This window comes from Artemia sp. Qi Xiang Cuo, chromosome 3 (assembly GCF_049724085.1).
Source record: "Artemia sp. Qi Xiang Cuo chromosome 3, ASM4972408v1, whole genome shotgun sequence".
Classification (NCBI taxonomy): Eukaryota; Metazoa; Arthropoda; class Branchiopoda; order Anostraca; family Artemiidae; genus Artemia; species Artemia sp. Qi Xiang Cuo.
Window position 1 is genome coordinate 1,549,683 of NC_142796.1, and position 22,846 is coordinate 1,572,528.

At 36.2% G+C, this 22,846-nt stretch overlaps 1 protein-coding gene across 1 annotated transcript in view; it reads left to right on the forward strand.

Moving 5' to 3' along the window:
* The first annotated feature begins 6,914 nt into the window (after positions 1–6,914).
* Positions 6,915–22,846, forward strand: part of LOC148953640 (uncharacterized) — a 30,028-nt gene continuing 14,096 nt past the window's right edge. Inside the window, exon 1 of the mRNA XM_089087288.1 lies at positions 6,915–7,055. The gene's annotated coding sequence lies outside the window, so the exon portion shown is untranslated. The remainder of the gene's footprint in view (positions 7,056–22,846) is intronic.

Genomic DNA, 22,846 nt, shown 5'->3' on the forward strand with positions numbered 1-22,846 from the left:
TATTGTGTTTGAAATGTGGAGGTGGAAATTAAGTTTTTGGTCAAGCATGAGACCTAGGTAATTAATATTATTATCATCTGGAATAGTTGTTTTATTTAGAGTTAGTTTTGCATTAACATGGTTTCGCTTCCGGTGAAATTGGATTATTTTTGACTTGGTGGGTGCAATGGGTAAATCTGAATGTTGAGAGAATTTTTCAAACTGGAAAAGTGACTTTTGCAGATTTGACTGTGCTATCTCAAAGGTGTTGCCAGATGACCATAGCACCAGATCATCAGCATATTGTAGATTCGTGTGGGGTAGGTTCATGTCCCTGAGATATAGGGCAATAAGGAGGCAACTGAGGACTGCTCCCTGAGGTAGGCCTTTGGATATTGTCTTTTGGGGTGAAGAGGCTGAACCAACACAAACAATGAAACTTCGCACTTCTATGAAGGATTTAATAAAGGATACTAGCTTAGGAGGTACGCCAAGGTTTGCAAGTTTATTTAAAAGGATTTGGTGGTTCACATTGTCATAAGCTCCTTCAAAATCTAGGAAAGCTGCCACTAGGATATTATTTTTTGAGAAAGATTCATTTATTGCATTTGTTAGCAAAATGAAAGCATCTGTTGAGGAGTGGTATTTCCTGAATCCAGTTTGAGTGTGTGGGATCATGTTATTTTTCTCAACAAACCAGAAGAGTCTGTGATAAATCATTTTTTCCATTATTTTCCCCATCACAGGTGTAATCATTATGGGCCTATAAGACTCAGGGTTATCTTTTGGTTTATTTTTCTTTAGGATTGGTAGGAGGGACGAAAATTTCCAAATATTGGGGTAAATAAAAGATGACTAAGAGTGATTATAACAATTTAGCAGTTCTTGTTTGTATGAAGGTGTGAGATTCTTTATCCATGTAGGGTGTATATTGTCATAGCTGCTGCTAGTTTTGGACCTAATTTGATGTATTGCATTATTCAAGACCTGAATTGAAAATAAATTAGTTATGTACTCAGATCCTGGGTATGGTTGGTAACAAGGGTTCATAGAAATTGTGGACACCTTGCTTTGATTATTTGATCTTAGCTTATTAACAAAAAAGAGTTGCAAATAGGTTAGCCTTTTCAATATCATTGTCATAATGGGTATTATTATGTATAAGCTCATACAGGAGTGGGTTGGGAGAAGTCTTTTTCCCACATATGTGGCTTATGACTTTATGTATAATTGGCTCATTTGTTTCTCTGGAGAGATTATTTGCAAAATTATTCCAGTATTTATATTTGGCATCTATTATAGTCCTTTTTAGATTAGACTCTGCTTTTAATTTCTTTAAATATGTAGAAGGGGTCAGTTTTTTTATGAAATCTGTCCTAACTGCCTTTTTTATCCTCCATTTATTTAGGCACTCATTTGTCCACCATGCTTTAGGAATTTATTTAGGGAATGTTTTCTTAGGTTTTGTCCTGGGGATAGCATGATTAGCTGTATTTATTAGTAAAGATCTTCAGCATGTGTGTCAACTGTTGTGTTAGAAATGCATGAACTTTGGGTGAAACTTGTAATTTCATCATTTAGCTTATTTTGGAAAATAGACCAATTTGCTTTAGTATTGATATATTTGGATGTATGAGATAAAGTTTCAGCAGGTTCATTTAGGGAGCAAACTATAGCAAAGTGGTCTGTACATAGACTATCAATTTTATTTATGTAAATTTTGTTCGAAAAATTTAAAGACACAATTTGTAGGTCAATTGTAGAGAATTTGCCACTTGTGGGGTTGAAATAAGTATTCAGGTTTGGAGCGGTAGCAACAGCTAATTCATTATTATTTGAAGTCATATGATCAATAAATTTATCATCTTTATTTCCTGGTTTATTCCCCCACAAAAGGCAATGGGCATTGAAATCACCACAAATAATGATATTTTTTAACATATTAGAATTATTTATATAATTAAAGAAATCCTTGGCATCTGTAGTTTGGCCATTAGGGTTATAAAAGCTTATTATGTAGGTTTTTAAATTATTCAGCCAAACACTTATACCAATTACATCAACATCATTTTCAAAATCTGGAAAATTGATGCCACAAAATTTTAGATTATTATTAACTAATAAAGCTACACCACCTCCTTTTCTCTCTGAAGATCTATCCTTTCTCAGGATAGTATATCCCAGAGACTTCATTTGTTGATTTTGGGTTAAATGAGTTTCCTGGAGGCAAGCAATATTAATAGAATTATTATTCATAAATGATATTAGTTCATTTAGCTTACTTTCTGTGAGTGATCTTACATTCCATTGGAGTTTTGATAAATGTTGTGTTGTTGATTTATTCTTCATATGACTGTGTATCAATGTTCAGCTTTGTTAAAAGTAAAGCAAGACCTTTTTTTGCTTGAATGAGCATATCATCTGGGATGTAGATTTTTGCCAATTCTGCAATAATTCTTGTTTTCTGTAGTTGATGTATGTTCATGGCCTGAACTGCATTACAGTTTAGAATGAATAAGTATATATTTGGGGATTGTATTTTTGGTAGTGCATCCTGTTTGTTGGTTAAGGGATTGATTCCTGGTAGTGATTCTGGTTTGTTTCTTTTTGGGAGGGAGGGCCAGGCTGGCCTCATCTCACCGGGCAAGGAGACTTGTTGGCTTGGTGATTCCTTCTGATAGGGATTTGAGCTTGGGGGCTTAGAAGATGGTGTTTTATATGGGGTACTTGATGCATTGGGGGCATTTGACTTGGGGGTTTTGGTTGGTTTCATTACAGGCTTTATTTGGTATTGTTGGGCAGCATTTGCTTCCATTGCTGCAAAGGGGTATGGGATGACCTTCTTTGTTGATATTTGGAGTGTTAGAGCTTTTTTCTTGTATGCAGGGCATAATGATTTATTTGTAGATTCATTTGGGCCTTTGCAATTGATGCATGTAGGCTGAGTGTTGTTGCAAGTTGTCAGCTCTTTAGGATGGAAAGCTTTACAATTACTACACTCTCGGAGAATTTCATTGCATTTGTTTGTCGTGTGTCCCAGTTTGAAACACTTCTGACACTGGATAGGCTTAGGTTTGTATTCCTTGTGTGGTTTGATTTGCCCATATAGGAATAATTTTTCTGGGGTATCAATTTTATCCATCAGTGTGAATAAGAAGGATCTACTAGTTTTTAGGCCATTAGAGTTAGGTTTTCCAAGTTGGGTAACATCCTCAACTGGAATTGTGTTTCCAGCCCTATCTGAAAGACCTTCTTTTAACTCCTGAGTAGATATCTCTGGGGTACATTATAAACTACTATTTTTGTTGGTGATTGTTTTGGGTTCTAATTAGATGCAATAATTGGGGTATTCACAAGGGATTTAAGGTTAATTATTGTATCTGCTGATTTCTGATCTTCTACAGCTATTAGCAGAGATCCATCACGGTTAATGTTTAGAGAGAACATTGATTTTAGCAATTTAAAAATTGCAACTCTTTTTGCAGAGATCATTTTTATCTCCAAGGGGGTTGTGGGAGTAATTTTAATGTAAATTCCTTAGTTTTTGGAGGGAAAATCTTAGGCAGGGAGAGGGGAAATGCTTTTAATTGGGGAGATTTTTTTCCTTTTTGTAGAATTTCTAGAGAGGACATCTTGAAACCCATTATCATCTTTTTTCTTCTTCTTCTTCTTCCATTTAACAGCATCATTCTTCTTCTTCTTCTATTTAACAGCAGGCGGGCTTTTCAGTAAAACCATTTAGCCCTTTTCCTTTTGCGTCACTCTATGGGCTAAAGAGCTACTGGCTTGATTGCCTCATATTTATTAGATATATTCAGATATCATTCAGCAGATCTTTCGACTCTAGGAGTTCAAATATAAGATGATAGATGTCGATTTCTATGCTCTGTGTGCAGGTATAGTTGGCTATGCTCTTGGCTGATAGTGGGATTTTGTGGTGTTTGAAGTATTTTAACAGTTTACAAAGCAAGGTATGTTGTGCAGACGTCAGCATATTACATTCAAATAGGCAATGGTCAATTGTTTCATTATTCATATTACAATGCCTGCAAAGAGGGGACAGGGGAATTGAACCACTTGAATTAGAAAGCATATATGAGAATGCAAGGAAATTTAGTCCATTTGTTCCAGAACGAATTCTATGATAAATTTTAGAAAGATACTCTTTGGGAAAGGGGGAAAGGATAGGATTAGTCTTATTAAAATTAATATCTGATAGCCTCCATCGGTAAATATCTCTAATTGGGATTGGTCTCCCACTTGGCTGGTCAATATTTATAGCATTTTTTTGCTATTTCATCAACCTGATGATTACCACTTATTCCAGAGTGGCTAGGAATGTACTGAAAATAAGTTTTTATTCCACTTGAAGCAAGATTATCAATAATACTGAGACAATGATAAGTGTCAATGTCCAACTTATATTGAGAAGCTGAGGCCAGCAACTCAAGGCTTGATAAAGAGTCAGAATAGATGATAATATTATTCGAATTTTCAATCAAAGGTTGGTTTTGCTTAAGGTGTTCTAATGCCATGATTATGGCATTTTACTCAGCAGACATTATAGATAAATTATTAAACAATCTCTCGCCCATTGCAATTTTCAGGTGAGGAAGGAAAACACCACTTGCAACCTTCTCATTCATTTTTGACCCATCAACAAATATTTGGAAGTGATTTTTATAGGTAATTGTATTGAGTTCTGCAAATTTATTCTGAACAAAAGCAATGCTTTTAATTGGGGAGATTTTTTTCCTTTTTTTAGAACTTCTAGAGAGGACCTCTTGAAACCCATTATCATCATTTATGGTTACATTAGCACCTACACCGTCTTATTACACCCGTCTTCTTCTTTAAAATAGTGAGTCGTCTTCTTCTTCTAATTCACAGCAGGCCTACTTCGTCGTCTACTTCATAAACAAACTTAGCGTAACATCAACCAGGGAGAATTTTGCTCTAAATGCCAAATATCTGGATGGAGGGTCTAGTGTTTAAAATACAATATAGTGAGTTCGATAGTATTTTAATCCATGAATTAGACTGTGGTATCTTAATTTTGCGTTTTAAGCTAGATTAAGTAATTATTTGACACCGATTCAAGGCTATCTCATAGGGGTAGCACGCAACTGAATAGAACGATAAACGGGGCTGTTAGAATGGCGCTCGATTCAACTACGAGATTGAGCATCTCGTACTGGGATTCGAGGTTGGGGAAGTAGAGGGGGGATACGTACTTCAATAATAGTGGTGAAGCTTGAGAAAAAAACCAAATGTATATGACATTCACCTTAGCCCACCCCAAAGGTTTTTTAAAGTATACGACTGTCATCTGCTGCAACTCCTTACTGATAATTTTGGTAAAAGCTTGATTACCAGCACTGAATTTCCTGTTTGTTTATTATGAACTGTGTAATATTTTGATTATATCCAAGTAGTGTCTTCACTCAATAGTAACTGTTTTTCGGCAACGCTCGAAAGAGAATCTACTATTGAAGTCTTACGGTAGGCACATGCCGCGTTAACTTTTTTTCGTTGGGTACTCAGTATCCATTATAAAATAACCTCCCCAAAAAGTTTTCATACATTTAGGCTTGTTTTTTCACAGACGTTCCAACACCTCTTTTTCCCTGAAGGATATTCCATGTATCTTGACACCCCAGTTGTGACCCCCTCTTGCCCCCCCCCCCATAAAAATTGCTGAAGCTGCGCCCATCTTTACATAATTGATAATAATGGAGGATGTGAAAGCTTTTCCCACTTCCGTTTCTGAAACAAATGTTTCCAAGCCTATTTTTTTGTTTCAACATTTATCCCCTTACGTAGTTATAATTTTGAAAGGGGGATATCTATATCTTTAAAACCTGTAAGTTAACCACAAGGGAAAAAAAATACAGCAGCGTATCAGAAAAATTTTCAAAATTTTTCGTCATCAAATCAATTAATTGAGCCAGCTAATAATGAGCCAAGTTAGAAATCAATAAGGAATGAGTCCAAAGGATGACAATATCCACAATTACTCCAAAATTTAATGCAGTGTAATTATAGGATATTGGAATAATATTTGTGAAGAAAGTAAAATAAAAGTCCAAAATAGGGATAAAATCCTTTTTAATAGACAGTGTATTTTTGTGAATTTCTATACACTGTCTATTAGAAAGGATTTTATCCCTATTTTGAACCTTTATTTTATCGTCAAGGAAAGGCAGTGTGGTCTCCGAAATTATTTATGTGTAGAAAGTAAATTTGTAACCTTCCATCAGTTTAATAAACGAATCTTCTCATTATTCTAAGTAGTCTTCTTCAGTTCTGATTCTTTCGGCACTATTTAGCCCTTCTTTCATTTTGTGCTAATGAATGGATGATTCAGTGCACGATTTTATAACGCTAATAAGTGTTGATGATGATGGTCCCAGAAACATAGTGAAGGGTACAAGTTTTTTTATGAGAAAAATGAAGATGCAAAAAGGTTTTTTTTAATTTGGCTTAAAATTACTTTGTTTTTTTATAATATTTTTTTTTTAAGAAAGGAATTTTCTAAAACATTAGTTGCAATAGACATCTTTTGGGATTATGGGTTTTTAACTGATACGAAGAGTTGGGTACAGAGGAGGATGCTGGATTTCTGAATATCCGATGATACTTTTTGGAGAGTCAAAGGGGTGAAAGGACTAATTGGTAGTTCATATACCATGTATACAAAATTTTGGAACCTCTGCCTGCGATTCAACAATACTGCTGCTATTTTCTGAAAATTGACAAAAAAATTTCGACAACATTCAGATTAATTAAAATACTTAATCAGCTAAAATTTTCCAATTAGTTCTTGGTGCAGATCCTCTAAGATTTATGATTCTTCTTATCGAGTTTATGAATGGCCAAATCGAGAATTTGAGGACAAATCTTTCGCTAGAACCGCTGAGCTCGTCAGGGCTATACTGGCCCTTCATAAATAAATTGAATTATTTCTGTATGTATACGGTTGGTATACCCCCAGCGGAGACGCAGTACGAAAAAAACAGAGAATAGGACAAGAAGTCAAAATTCATAGAGGATTCTATAAAGTAGCTGTTTGACAAGTGAATAATATTTTGTTTCTAACTAGGGTAGATAATGGTAAAATTCTACTTTTGACTATTTTTGGAAAGGGGTTAGGTTAGGAAAATGAAGCTTTCAGGGATGGGTCTACAGGCTAAAGTATAGGTCAATATATACTAAATCATATTATTGAGTTAGGACTAAAGTGAATACACCATTCAATGCCTTTTTTTATGCTGATTACGAATATAATAAGCATTTCTATCGGAAATGAATTTCAGCCCCCCCCCCTATATCGACAACTTCAGGGTTAGGTTGGGTTAGGTATAGCCTATATAGGGGGGGGGGGGGAGGCTGAAATTCATTTCTGATATAAATGCTTATTATATTTGTAATCAGCATAAAAAAAAGGCATTAAATGGTGTATTCACTTTATTTGAAACTCAATAGTATGATTTGGTATGTATTGACCAAAGTATATCCCTGGAAGGTATTTTGAAGTACATACCTCCATTTTTTCCCCCTCTAGAGGATCCTGACCTTTAAAAAATGTGTAGCCTATTAAAAGTGAAACCTTGTAAAATAGATCTTCTGCTTAAATGAAGCAAAACAATTGTTTTTTCAGCTTCACAACTTTTCTCAATCCCAATTTATAAGGTTTTACATAGGCCTATATGCAAATACATTTCCTAAATTTTGAAAAAAAAAACAAAAACATTGATATGGCTTAAAATTTCACTCAAATAACAGGAATTGCATTCTCTGAACTAAAGCCAGAGAAAAAGAAAATAATAGTCCTAACTGAAAATTAAGGTAAAATGTTGTTTGGTCAAAATTCCAATTGGCATAGACCTGTCATGTAGGAAAATTTCAGGACCCACTAGAGAGAAAGAGTAGAGGTAGGTACTTCAAAATACCTTCCCAGGACATACTTTAGCCTGTAGACCCATATTTTTTAAAGTTGTTTCCATAATTGTATAGTTTTATTTTGAGCAGGCCTCAAAACAGACTAATACCTCTTGTCTGTATATTTGTCCTTTAGAGGGGGGGGGGGAATAAAGTGAAGCTGTTTGCAATTGGGAATGATATAAATAAGTATTTTAGAATGTTTTAAAAGTAGCTCTCAGAATTTTAAAGTGTTTCCTTATAGAGAATAGGAGTACTAAATCATTACATTTTCTTCCACAATAATCACTACTATTGGCATTCCATTCTAGCCCTTTAATCAGGCCAAGCTTACAGTCCTACTGGATCCTTCTGAAATTGCATTTGTTTGCCATTGTAGACCATTTGTGGTAAATCCCCCTGGTAAATATATACCAAATCATATTATTGAGCTAGGAATAAAGTGAATACACCATTCAATGCCTTTTTTTTATGCTGATTACAAATATAATAATCATTTCTAGCATGATTATAAAAATAAGTTGTTTTCTCAACTTTGTGTTTACTCTTTCTTCAAAAAAGCTTCACCACTGAGTAGTGTCTTGTTCTGGCAGCAGAGGCATCACTAGCCAAAATGTTTGAGGGGGGTGGGTAATGAATTTTACTGACTGGCTGGTCATTTTACCAACTGGTTTGGGTTATCAGTTACTTCAATTTTATGTTTTTACTAACATAGACTGATTGTCTTTCATTGATTTTACATTATATATTTCCATCAGCCATATTACCCATAAAAAAGTTTTTATTACCCATGAAAAAAAAATTAGATACTGAGGTTTTGATCTCAAATCAAAGAAGAGGGTGTCATCTCTTGTGAAGACAGGCGCAAACCAACCATTTTAAGTACTACTACCACCACTAATAATAACTCACTGCAGCACCCAGCCACCTGAGGCCATCACAGCTACATACACTTCTCTTCCATCCCAATTTATTCAAAGCCTCCCTCTTTAACCCTCCCAAGAAGTTCCTATCTGCCTTAAACCTTTCCTTACAACATCTGCCTATCTCATTTGGGGACAACCCACTTTTTGATTGGCCCTAGACTGTTGGCCAATAAGAGCAATCTTTGGTAATATGTTATCCTTTATCAGCAGAATATGTCCTAGCTATCTTATCCTTTCTCTCATTATAGCCATAAATAGTGGGGTTGGACCACATTTTTTGTACAGCTTACTTTCTGAGATAAAGCCAGTTACTACCACTACTACTAACAACTCACCACAACAAGAAGCTACCTGGGGCCAATGCAGCTGTGCATGCTCCTCTTCCAGCCTAATCTATTCAAAGCCTCCCTCTTTACACCAGACCATTTTTTCAAAAAGACAGCAATGCAATAGAAAATATCCAAAGGAGGGCTACTAAATTTGTTCCATCACTTAGAAACTTATCATACCAAGACCATTTGAAAAAACTGTCACTCCCAAGCCTCTCATACCGATTTTTGAGAAGAGATCTTATTGAAGTACATAAAATATGCAACAGATACTACAACAACATCCCTCCAGAAGAGATAATAGCATTCAAGAGTAATAACCTGAGAGGTCACAAGTTTAAACTAACTGAAGAATGTTTCAGAAGAGACATTGGTAGATGGGCATTCAACAACCACATTGTCTCCAAGTGGAACACACTACCATCAGACACTGTCAACTCAGATTCAGTCAATGCTTTTAAGAACAAGATTGACAATCATTATAGTGTAGAAGCATCTGATTATTTTACATTTTTGTAGATAGAGGTGCAAGCCTGTTTTTGCAATATATTATTATTATTATTACACCCTCCCAAGAAGTTCCCATTTCCTTTAAATCTTTCTTTATGACATCCTCCCACCCCAACTGTGGACACCCAGCTACTTTTTTAGCCCTAGATGGTTGGCCAAAAAGGACAATCTTTGACAATCTGCCATCCTTCATCTGCAGAATGTGCCCTAGCCATCTCAACCTTTCTCTCATTATAGCCCTAGAAGGGGATTGAACCACGCTTTTTCCACAGCCTACTGTTTGAAATATGGTCTGTCAGTTCTTCTTCTTCTTCTATTTAACAGCAGGCGGGCTTTTCAGTAAAACTATTTAGCCCTTTTCCTTTTGCTTCACTCTGTGGGCTACAGAGCTACTGTCTTGGTTGTCTCTTATTTATTAGATATTCTCAGATATCTTTCAGTAGATCTGTTTACTCAAGGAGTTTGAATATAAGATGATAGATAGCCTATTGATTTCTGTGCTCTGTGTGCAGGTATAGTTGGCTAGGCTCTTGGCTGATAGTGAGATTTTGTGGTGTTTGAAGCACTTTAACAGTTTACAAGGCAAGGTATGCTGTGCAGATGTCAGCATATTACATTCAAATAAGCAGTGGTCAATTGTTTCATTATTCATAATACTATACCTGCAAAGAGGGGACAGGGGAACTGTACCACTTGAATTAGGAAATTGATACGAGAATGCAAGAAAGTTTAGTCCATTTGTTCCAGAACGAATTCTATGATAAATTTTAGAAAAGTGCTTATTGGGAAAGGGGGTAAGATTAGGGTTTTTCTTATTAAACATAATATTTGATAGTCTCCATTGGTAAATATCTCTAATTGGGATTGGTCTCCCACTTGGCTGGTCAATTTTTATAGCATTTTTTGCTATTTCATCAACCTGATGATTACCACTTATACCAGAGTGGCTAGGAATATGCTGAAGATAAGTTCTTATGCCACTTGAAGCAAGATTATCTATAATACTAAGACAACGATAAGTGTCACTATCCAGCTTATACTGAGGAGCTGAAGACAGCAGCTCAAGGCTTGATAAAGAGTCAGAATAAACTATAATATTATTTGAGTTAGCAATCAAAGGTTTATTTTCTATAAGGTTTTTTAATGCCATGATTATGGCATTTAACTCAGCAGACATTATAGATGCATTATTATACAATCTCTCACCCATTGCAATTTTCAGGAGAGGAAGGAAAGCACCACTTGCTACCTTCTCATTCATTTTGGACCCATCAACAAAGCTTTGGAAATGGTTTTTATAAGTAGTTGTATTAAGTTCAGCAATTTTTTCTGGACAAAAGCAATGGGGGTTAAATCTTTAGTCCACTTTGAGAAATCAGTATTTATTATGGGGATTGACCAATTCCATGGAGGGGATTGGGGAAAAGTAGGTGCGATAGACTTTGCGGGTACAGGCAACTTCTTCTGAATATTGGCATACTCATCTGCAATGCCTCTATACATGGCTGGATTTCTTAACCAATTATGTAGGGTGTGTGAGCTATTTGATTCAATTTTTGGAAGATGTTTTATCAAGAGAAAGGTGCGTCTCTCCCTTATTGTTGTTAATCCACTCTCCATAACCAGAAACTTGGTGCTTGTGGGTTTCCTAAGACCAAATAAGAGACATATTATATTTGTATTGTTTCAATTTTTTGCATCTGGGTCTTTGCACATGCACCATAGACGATGAGCCCATAGTCAATATGGGGTCTTATATGTGATTTATAAAACTGGAGTAAGGTCTTCTCCTTACATCCCCAGGGTGTGGGAACAAGTCTTTTTAGTATAATTGTTTTTCTATAGCCTTTTTTTTATTGTGTTTGAAATGTGGTGGTGGAAATTAAGTTTTTGGTCAAGCATGAGACCTAGGTAATTAATATGATTATCTTCTGGAATAGTTGTTCAATTTAGAGTTAGTCTTTCATAGACCCCGAAGCCGCGCCGAAAAGTCGGCGGCGCGCCGCCGAAAAAAAACCCAGCGCTGACGCTTGCATCTGCGCGACAGCGCTGACAGCTTGCATCAGCGCGCTGACGCTGCCGCTGATTCTATCGCCGGCGGCGTCACTAATACGCCGCCGTTTTTTTTTTTTTCTCTCTTTTTTGGTTATCGATATCGACCTCCAGGCTTCAACCGTCATCCCGGCTAATCTGTTTCTTAAAAATAAATACTGTCATCTTGGGCTCACCATGTATATCGGTTCATAGGAAGGAGAAGCAGAAATTTCTCTTGAAACAAAAATTCTACCTTCCACTTTAAAATTCTGTTCATTTTTCTTTCTAATTTTTCAGATGAAAAGAGGTAGGTAAAAGAGCATTAGGCAATTCAGGATGCTGTCATAGGCAGCGCAATCAAGCTGTCTAAGTAAAGAACAATGTTGGCACAATGTATTATTTTTTTATTTTTTTTTTCCATACCAGGGCACTTCGTATCGAAGGAGTTGTCGTAGAAACTTCAAAAAGGGCGCATTCGATTGGAAATTGGAATAGCTAGTGCCCTTTTTAATGGTCGAAAGTGATTGGAAAGCACCTAACACCCCTTCCACGCCCACCATTTGCCCAAACACATCCACTAAAAATTTTAAAATAGCCATTTTGTTCAGTGTAGTTGTGTCCCCCGGTAAAAATATGTTTTTTGAGGATCTTAGTCGTCCACAACCATCTAGGAATTAGGTTTTAAGTTATGCCCTGGATGTATATAAAAACAGTGTTGGCACGAAGTAATGGTTATTATTTTTTTCCTTTATACAAGGTCACTTAATATCAAAGAATTAGTCATAGAAACTTCGAAAAGGGCTCATTCAATTAGAGATTGGAGTGGCTTGTGCCCTTTTTAATAGTCAAAATGATTAGAAGGCAAGTAACACCCCTTCCATGCCCACCATTTGCCGAAACACATACACTCAAAATTTTGAGATAGCCATTTTGTTTAATGTAGTTGAAAGTTCTGGAAATTAGGTCTTAGAGGATGACAACCACCCTCACAGCCCTTAGGGTAAGGGTTGTAATTTATGCCCTGGGGGCATATAAAGTGTTTAGAGAAAGCATTGTCGTAGAAACTCAAAAATGGATCATTAGTTTGGAAATCGAAAAGCTTAGTGCGCTTTTTAATAGTCAAAAGTGATTGGAAGGCTTGACCTTTTTATACTAAAGATCGATGTGGGTATAATGTATTATTTTTTTGTTGTTGTTGTTGTTTAGACCAGGGCACTTTGTATCGAAGGAGTAGTCGTAGGAACTTTGAAAAGGGCTCATTTGATTGAAAATAGAAAGGGCTGATGCCCTTTTTAATAGTCGAAAGTGATTGGAGGGAAACTAATCGCCCTCCCGCGCCCACCCACCCATTTGCCTTTATGTTTAAAAAGTAAATGTTGCCTTAAGATTAAATCAAAATGCTCTGTGTTTATGCTAATTCCCAATTAGGCATCTCAGCAGTATCCCAAGAACAACTGAGGGTATTATGTTCAAACTTTCAGGGCTTCTACTGCTGTTAAAATTTGACCAAATCAGAATAGCGTAAGTGTATCCAAGCTCTCAAAGAAAGTAAACAGATTTTTTTGCGAATGTTATCAAGTTTTCCATTTCAGGTCAACTAGAGGAGGTATGAAACTAAATTAAACACTACTATTTGTGTCCAGATTTTTATAAGGGTCTATGTTGTTAAATTTTGCTGAAAATTCTTTTCCAGCATACAAATAGCAGGCCAAACTATAAATTCTTAAAAAAACGAAAAAATTTAAAGTATGATTTTCTTTTTCCCTGAAAAGACTATCTCAATATAAAACGAACAGAAATTAATTAAAAAAACTGTTTCCAAAAAATAAGTTTTTTCGAAGAAAAGTAAAGAATTCCATTAAACCAAAAATGAGCAAAATTAAAATCAAATAATCTACCAAGCGTGAAACTACCACAAATCAACATCAATAAGGAAATGAAACCCAAAACGAACAGAAGTCACAATAAATAACCGAGTTGAACTCAAAACGAGCAAAAATTAACAGAAGCTGGGATCAAAACCCCTATGTCTTCTCAAGGCCAGGACATAATTTGTACTTTACTGACAAAAATACAAATGAATATGCATTGTCAGTCTAATATACATATACTGATATTTAGTAATCAAAATGTTAATATTATTTGATTTATTAAAGTTATAAAAGTAAAAACATTTATATTTTTTTCAGTAAAGTGAAAATTATGTTCTGGCCTTGGGAAGGCATAGGGGTTTTGAGCCCAACATATGTTAATTTCTGCTCGTTTTGAGTTAGACTCAGTTATTTATTGTTATTTTTGTTCGTTTTGGGTTTCATTTATTTTTCGATGCTGATTTGCGGTAGTTTACCGCTTGGTAGATTATCTAGAGCTAGTATAGAAATATATCTATAAAAATGAATTTTTGCTCAGTTAGCAGAGCACAATAAAGTTGAAGTAGCCTTAAACTTTGAATTGAAACGTTATAACTTGACCACTTCTTTCAGAAAAGAATGTCAGAGGGTTATTCCGTGTTGATAAGAAAAGAGGGTAAAGGTGCAGTTTAGTTCCTCCTGTAGTGTAGGGCGCAGGAGCCCTGTGGTGAAGGTGCAGGTTTGTTCTCCATTATAAAACAACTTATTTCAGGAGATACAAAGAAGAAGCCCATTTGCGGTATTTTGTGGGACCCCAAGGTCCAATACTAGTATCAGATCCCGCGAGTGGCAGTTTACGCTCGTCAAGTTCTGGCTGTACCGGGCACATGTGCCCCAGCTAAACGGCTTTTTAGCACGACAGGACTGATAGTGACTGCAAAAAGATCAATGGCTCCAGGCAGAGTGAACAAACTCAATCTTGTTACATCAGTGGTAACTGAAGTTATGTAACCGATGATTTTAAATTTTTGGTGTTGTTAAACCATGGTATCTTATTTGTATGCAGTTTTTTTTCGAGGTTGTTATTTGTTTTTTTTTTTTTTTTCACTTCCTTTTCGTATTTATTTTATGAACAGGAGATGTTTGAAATTAAAAATTTGAAATTTATTAACACATTAGCCCAAATCATTAAAAAGAAGGAAATGACTAAACACAGGATTTTATATGGACAATGCAATGTTAAACATAAACACAACATAGGTTTCCCTGGGTCTAGTGGCTAAAAATGAGAATTCTACTTGGTCTGATCGATGGTGAACATAAACACTTTCCGCACGGCCCAACAAATTCCTGTTTTGGCATATTGTTCTTGTATGTTTTTAGCCAACCATTTAAAAATCCTTACTAAAATCGAGGTTGAACGTGCTTGGTGAAGTGGAATTTTATTATTATTTTTAGTCAGAAAAACTGGCGCGCTGTGGCGCGTCGCCGGTCTAAAATTGGTGGCGCGCCACCAAAAAATTTCGGCGCGCCTGGTGGCGCGCCGCCGCCGATACTGAATCACACATTCGCCACCGTCATTTCGGCGCGGCGCGGCTTCGGGGACTAGTCTTGCATTAACATGATTTCGCTTTGGGTGAAATTGGATTATTTTTGACTTGGTAGGTGCAATGGGTAAATCTGAATGTTGAGAGAATTTTTCAAATTGGAAGAGCGACTTTTGCAGCTTTGACTGTGCAATCTCAAAGGTGTTTCCAGATGGCCATAGTACCAGATCATCAGCATATTGTAGATTTGTATGGGGGAGGTTCATGTCCCAGAGATATAGGGGAATGAGGAGGCAGCTGAGGACTGCTCCCTGAGGAAGGCCTTTGGTTATTGTCTTTTGGGGTGAAGAGGCTGAACCTACACAAACAATGAAACTTTGCAATTCTATGAAAGATTTTATAAAAGATACGAGCTTGGGGGGTAGTCCAAGGTTTGCAAGTTTAGTTAGAAGGATTTGGTGATTCACATTGTCATATGCCCCTTCAAAATCTAGGAAAGCTGCAACTAGGACATTATTCGCCACCGTCATTTCGGCGTGGCGCGGCTTCGGGGACTAGTCTTGCATTAACATGATTTCGCTTTGGGTGAAATTGGATTATTTTTGACTTGGTAGGTGCAATGGGTAAATCTGAATGTTTTCAAATTCAGAGAGAATTTTTCAAATTGGAAGAGCGACTTTTGCAGCTTTGACTGTGCAATCTCAAAGGTGTTGCCAGATGACCATAGTACCAGATCATCAGCATATTGTAGATTTGTGTGGGGGAGGTTCATGTCCCAGAGATATAGGGCAATGAGGAGGCAGCTGAGGACTGCTCCGTGAGGAAGGCCTTTGGTTATTGTCTTTTGGGGTGAAGAGGCTGAACCTACACAAACAATGAAACTTCGCAATTCTATGAAAGATTTTATAAAAGATATTAACTTGGGGGGTAGTCCAAGGTTTGCAAGTTTAGTTAGAAGGATTTGGTGATTCACATTGTCATATGCCCCTTCAAAATCTAGGAAAGCCGCAACTAGGACATTATTTTTTTAGAATGATTCATTGATTGCATTTGTTAACAATATGAAAGCATCTGATGAGGAATCGTATTTCCTGAAGCCAGTTTGAGTGTAAGGGATCATATTATTTTTTTCAACAAACCAGAGGAGTCGGTAATAGATCATTTTCTCTATTAGTTTCTCCATCATAGTTGTGATCATTATAGGCCTATAATACTCAGGGTTATATTTAGGTTTATTTTTATTTAGGATTGGTAGGAGGGACAAACATTTCCAGATATTGGGAAACATAGATGAAGCCCGAGCATGATTATAACAATTTAAAAGTTCCTGTTTTTATGAAGGGGTGAGATTCTTTATCAATGTAGGGTGTATATTGTCATAGCTGCCGCTATTCTTGGTCCTAAAATGATGTTTTGCATTATTCATTTCCTGGGTTGAAAATGGGCTGGTTATATACTCGGATCCTGGGCAAGGTTGGTAATTTGGGTTCATAGGAAATGAAGACATTTTGCAAGAATTATTTGATGTTAACTTATTAACAAAATGAGGTGCAAATAGCTTAGAATTTTAATTATCATTATCATAATAGGTATTACTATCTAGAAGTTCATACAGGACTAGTTTAGGGGACGTCTTCTTCCCACAGATGTGGCTTATGACATTTTGTACAATTGCCTCATGTGTTTCTCTGGAGAGATAATTTGCAAATTTATAATATTTAGTATTTATTATGGTCCTTTTTAGATTAGATTCTGCTTGTAATTTTTTTTAAATATGTAGAAGGTGATGGTTTTTTTTTAAGAATGTTCTCCTAGCTGCCTTTTTTGTTCTCCATTTTTTTTGGCACTCATTTGTCCACCATGCGTTGGGAATATGTTTAGGGAAGGCTTTCCTGGGTGTTGTCCTGGGGATAGCATGATTAGCTGTATTTATTAGTAAAGATGCCAAAACTTCAGCATGTGTGTCAGCTGTTGCGTTTGAAATGCATGAATGTTGGGTGAAACTTGTTATTGTATCAGTTAGCTAATTTTCGAACGGAGGCAAATTTGTTTTAGTATTGATATATTTAGAGGTACGTGATAGGTTTTCAGCAGGTTTGCCTAGGGAGAAAACAATGGCAAAGTGGTCAGTACATAGACTATCAATTTTATTTATATAAATTTTATTCAAAATATTTAAAGACACAATTTGTAGGTCAATTGTAGAGTAACTGCCACTTTTGGGGTTGAAATATGTATTCAGGTTTGGAGCAGTAGCAACAGCTAATTCATTATTATTTGAAGTCATACGCTCAATGAACTGACTAGGTTTGTTTGCTGGCTCATCCCTCCACAAAAGGCTGTGGGTATTAAAGTCTCCGCAAATAATAATATTTTTCAGCATATTAGAATTACTTATATAGCTGAAGAAACCCATGGCATCTGTTGTTTGGCCGTTAGGGATATAAAAGCTAAAGAAATCCATGGCATCTGTAGTTTGGCCATTAGGGTTATAAAAGCTTATTATGTAAGTTTTTGTATTATTCAGCCAAACACTGATACCAATTGCATCAACATCATTTACAAAATCTGGAAAGTTGATGCCACATAATTTTATATTGTTTTTAACTATTAAAGCTACTCCACCTCCTTTTCTCTCTGATGATCTATCCTTTCTCAGGATAGTATAACCCAGAGACTTAATTTGTTGATTTTGGATTAAATGAGTTTCCTGGAGGCAAGCAATATTGATGGAATTATATTCATAAAAGATATTAGTCCATTTAACTTATTTTCTGTAAGTGATCTTACGTTCCACTGGAGTATTGATATGTGTTGTGTTGTTGTTTTATTTTTCATATGACTGTGTATCAATGTTCAGCTTTGTTAATAGTAGAGCGAGATCTTTTTTGCTTGAATGAGCATATGATTAGGGATGTAGATTTTTGTCAATTCAGCAATGATTTTTGTTTTCTGTTGTTGTTGTATATTCATGGCCTGAACTGCATTGCAGTTTAGAATGAATAAGCATATATTTGGGGTTTGCATGTTTGGCTGTGCATCCAGTTTGTCGGTTAAGGGATCAATTCCTGGTAGTGTTTCTGGTTTGTTTCTTGTTGGGAGGAGGTGCCAGGCCGACCTGATCTCACTAGACAAGGAGGCTTGTTGGCTTGGTGATTCTTTCTGATAGAGATGTGAGCTGGGGGGCTTAAAGGATGGTGTTTTGTAAGGAGTACTTGATGCATTGGGAGTGTTTGACTTGAGAGTTTTATTTGATTTCAATATAGGTTTTATTTGATTTGATTGGGCAGCATTTATTTCCATAGCTGCTAAAGGGTATGAAATGTCCTTCTCTGTTGCTATTTGGAGTGTTAGTACTCTTTTCTTATATGCAGGGCATTGTGATTTATTGGTGGATTCATATGGGTCTTTACAATTGATACATGTAGGCTGAGTGTTGTTGCAAGTTGTCAACTCCTTAGGATGGGAGCCTTTACAGTTACTACTAGCTAGGAGAATTTAATGGCATTTATTTGTTGTGTGTCCCAGTTTCAGACACTTCTGACACTGGACAGGCTTTGGCTTGTTTTCCTTGTGCGGTTTCATTTTCCCAATTAGGACTAACTTTTCTGGGATATTTATTTTTTCCTTCAGTTTAAATAGGAAAGACCTACTTGTTTTTAATCCATTAGAGTTGGGTTTGCCCAGTTGAGTGACATCTTCTACAGGGATTGTGTTACCAGCCCTATCTGAGAGCCCTTCTTTTAACTCCTGAATTGGTATTTCTAGGGGAACATTATATACTACTATTTTTGTTGGGGATTGTTTTGGGTTCCATTTAGATGAGTTAATTGGGGTATTAAGAAGAGATTTTAGATTAAGTATTATATCTGCTGATTTCTGATCTTGGACAGCTATTAGCAAAGATCCATCACGGTGAATGTTAAGAAAAAACATTGATTTTAACATTTTGAAAATTGCAACCCTTATTGTAGTAATCTTTCTTATTTCAAAGGGGGGGGTATTTGGAGAAATTTTGAGGTATATTCCTAAGTTTTGGGAAGGATAATCTTGGAAAGGAGGAGGGGAAATACTTTTGATTGGGGATGTTTTTTTCCTTTTTTTGGAGCTCCTAGAAAGGACGTCTTAAAAGCCATTATCATCTATAGTGACATTTGATCCAACACTGATCATTGTCCTATTCTCAGAATTTGAGCTTTCATGTGAGCTTTGTGATACGGAGCTTGACCAGCCAGGATGGGGCAAAAATGGATCAATTTCATTAGTATTTGGGGTGGGATCTGGAGGGACCTTTGTTTAGGGGGAGTTCTTTGCATTGCCTTTTGAATAAGCTTTAAGCTAAAAAGGAAAGGATAATAGTATGATAATAGTGCAGACCAGACCGTCTGCACTTTACAGTGGGGAGAACTTCCACAAAAGAAACACCACAGTATGGCCCTGAGGAGGATTTTTAGCACGAGGGGTTTAGTACAGCTACTGATTAATCGAGACAATAATTCACAAGAAACTTATTTTTAAAATTTCTTAAAGTGTTGCTGTTAAAGATTGTCATGATACACATGACAATGATCATATCTTCTTCTTCTAATTCACAGCAGGCGGGTTTTTCAGTAGATACTATTTAGCCCTTTTCTTTTTGCTTCACTCTGTGGGCTACAGAGCTACTGGCTTGGTTGTCTCTTATTTATTAGATATTCTCAGATATCTTTCAGTAGATCTTTCGACTCGAGGAGTTCAAATATAAGATGATAGATGTTGATTTCTCTGCTCTGTGTGCAGGTATAGTTGGCTAGGCTCTTGGCTGATAGTGAGATTTTGTAGTGTTTGAAGCACTTTGACAGTTTACAAAGCAAGGTATTCTGTGCAGACTTCAGCATATTACATTCGAATAGGCAGTGGTCAAATGTTTCATTATACATATTACAATCCCTGCAAAGAGGGGACAGGGGAACAGAACCACTTGAATTAGAAAACTGATAAGAGAATGCAAGAAAATTTAGTCCATTTGTTCCAGAACGAATTCTATGATACATTTTAGAAAAATACTTACTGGAAAAGGGGGAAAGATTAGGTTTGTGTGGGGGAGGTTCATGTCCCATAGATATAGGGCAAAGAGGAGGCAACTGAGGACTGCTCCCTGAGGAAGTCGTTTGGTTATTGTCTTTTGGGGTGAAGAGGCTGAACCTACATAAACAATGACACTTCGCAATTCTATGAAAGATTTTATAAAAGATATTAACTTGGGGGGTAGTCCAAGGTTTGCAAGTTTATTTAAACAAGTTTATTTGCAAGTTAATTGCATCAACATCATTTAAAAAATCTGGAAAGTTGATGCCACAGAATTTTATATTATTTTTAACTATTAAAGCTACTCCACCTCCTTTTCTCTCTGATAATCTATCCTTTCTCAGGATAGTGTATCCCAGAGATTTAATTTGTTGATTTTGGGTTAAATAAGTTTCCTGGAGGCAAGCAATATTGATGGAATTATTATTCATAAAAGATATTAGTTCATTTAACTTATTTTCTGTGAGTGATCTTACATTCCACTGGAGTGTTGATATGTGTTGTGTTGTTGATTTATTTTTCATATGACTGTGTATCAATGTTCAGCTTTGTTAATAGTAAAGCAAGATCTTTTTTTGCTTGAATGAGCATATGATCAGGGATGTAGATTTTTGCCAATTCTGCAATGATTTTTGTTTTCTGTAGTTGATGTATATTCATGGCCTGAACTGCATTACAGTTTAGAATGAATAAGCATATATTTGGGGATTGCATGTTTAGTTGTACATCCTGTTTGTCAGTTAAGGGATTAATTCCTGGTAGTGTTTCTGGTTTGTTTCTTCTTGAGAGAGGGTGCCAGGCCAACCTCATCTCACTAGACAAGGAGGCTTGTTGGCTTGGTGATTCATTCTGATAGAGATGTGAGCTAGGGGGCTTAAAGGATGGTGTTTTGTAAGGGGTACTTGATGCATTGGGAGTGTTTGACTTGGGAGTTATATTTGAGTTCAGTATAGGTTTTATTTTGTATGGTTGGAAAGTATTTGCTTCCATAGCTGTAAAAGGGTATAGAATGACCTTCTCTGTTGCTATTTGGAATGTTAGTGCTTTTTTCTTATTTGCAGGGTATTGTGATTTATTGGTAGATTCATGTGGTTCTTTACAATTGATACATGTAGGCTGAGTGTTATTGCAAGTTGTCAACTCTTTAGGATGGGAGCCTTTACAATTACTACAGGCTAGGAGAATTTCATTGCATTTATTTGTTGTGTGTCCCAGTTTCAGACACTTCTGACACTGGATAGGCTTTGGCTTGTATTCTAATCTTAATTTAGAGACTTATCTATTCTACTTTTAACATCTTCACTGCTCCCACCATCTTTACTAATAATTAATTAAAAAAAAAACTTTTTCCACAAAATAAGTTTTTCAAAGAAAAGTAAAGAACTCCATTAAACCAAAAATGCGCAAAAACAAAATCAAATAATCTACCAAGCATGAAACTACCACAAATCAGCATTGTTAAATAAATGAAACCCAAAACAAACAGAAATTACAATAAATAACCAAATCAAACTCAAAACAAGCGGAAATTAACATAAGTTGGGCTCAAAACCCCTATGCCTTCCCAAGGCCAGAACATAATTTGCACTATAGCCTTCCAATCACTTTGGACTATTAAAAAGGGTACTAGGCCTTTCAATTTCCAATCAAATGAGCCCTTTTTGAAACGACAATGCTTTCTATAAACACCTTATATGCCCCCCAGGGCATAAATTATAACCCTTACCCTAAGGGCTGTTAGGGTGGTTGTCATCCTCTAAGAATTAATTTCTAGAACTTTCAACTACGTTAAAAAATACGGCTATCTCAAAATTTTGATTGGATGTGTATGGGAAATGGTGGGTGTGAGAGGGGTGTTAGTTACTCTCCAATCACTTTCAACTATTAAAAAAGGCACTAGCCTTTTCAATTTCCAATCAAATGAACCCTTTTGAAGTTTCTATGACAGCACATTCAATAAAATCTTATATGCCCTTAGGGCATAACTTACAACCCTTGCCCTGAGGGCTGGGAGGGAGGGGGGCGGGTTTTTATTCTCAATGACCTAATTTCTAGAACTTTCTACTACATTGAACAAAATGGCTATCTGAAAATTTTGATTGGATTTGTTTGGAGGAATGGTGGGCGTGAGAGGGGGGTTAGTTACCCTCCAATCACTTTCGACTATTAAAAAGGGCACTAGCCCTCTCAATTTCCAATTGAATGAGCCCCTTTTGAAGTTTTACGACAACTCTATCTTTAAAAACCTTATATGCCCCCAGGGCAAAGGTTGTAAGTTATGCCCTGGGGGCTCTAAGGGGTTTGTCATCCCTAAATACATAATTTCCAGAACTTTCAACTACATTGAACAAAATGGCTATCTCTAAACTTTAATTGAATGTTTTTGGGGAAATAGTGGGGATGAGCGGGGGGTTAATTACTCTCCACTCACTTTCAACTATTAAAAAGGGCAATTTCAATTTCCAATCAAAAAGGCTCTTTTTAAAATTTCCACAACAACTTTCTATATAAACCTTATATTACCCCAGGGCATAACTTACAACCCTTCCACCGAGGGCTCTGAGGGGGTTATCATCCCAAAAGACTTAATTTCCAGAACTTTCAACTGTATTGAACAAAATGGATATCTCAAAATTTTGATTGGATATGTTTGGGAAAATGTT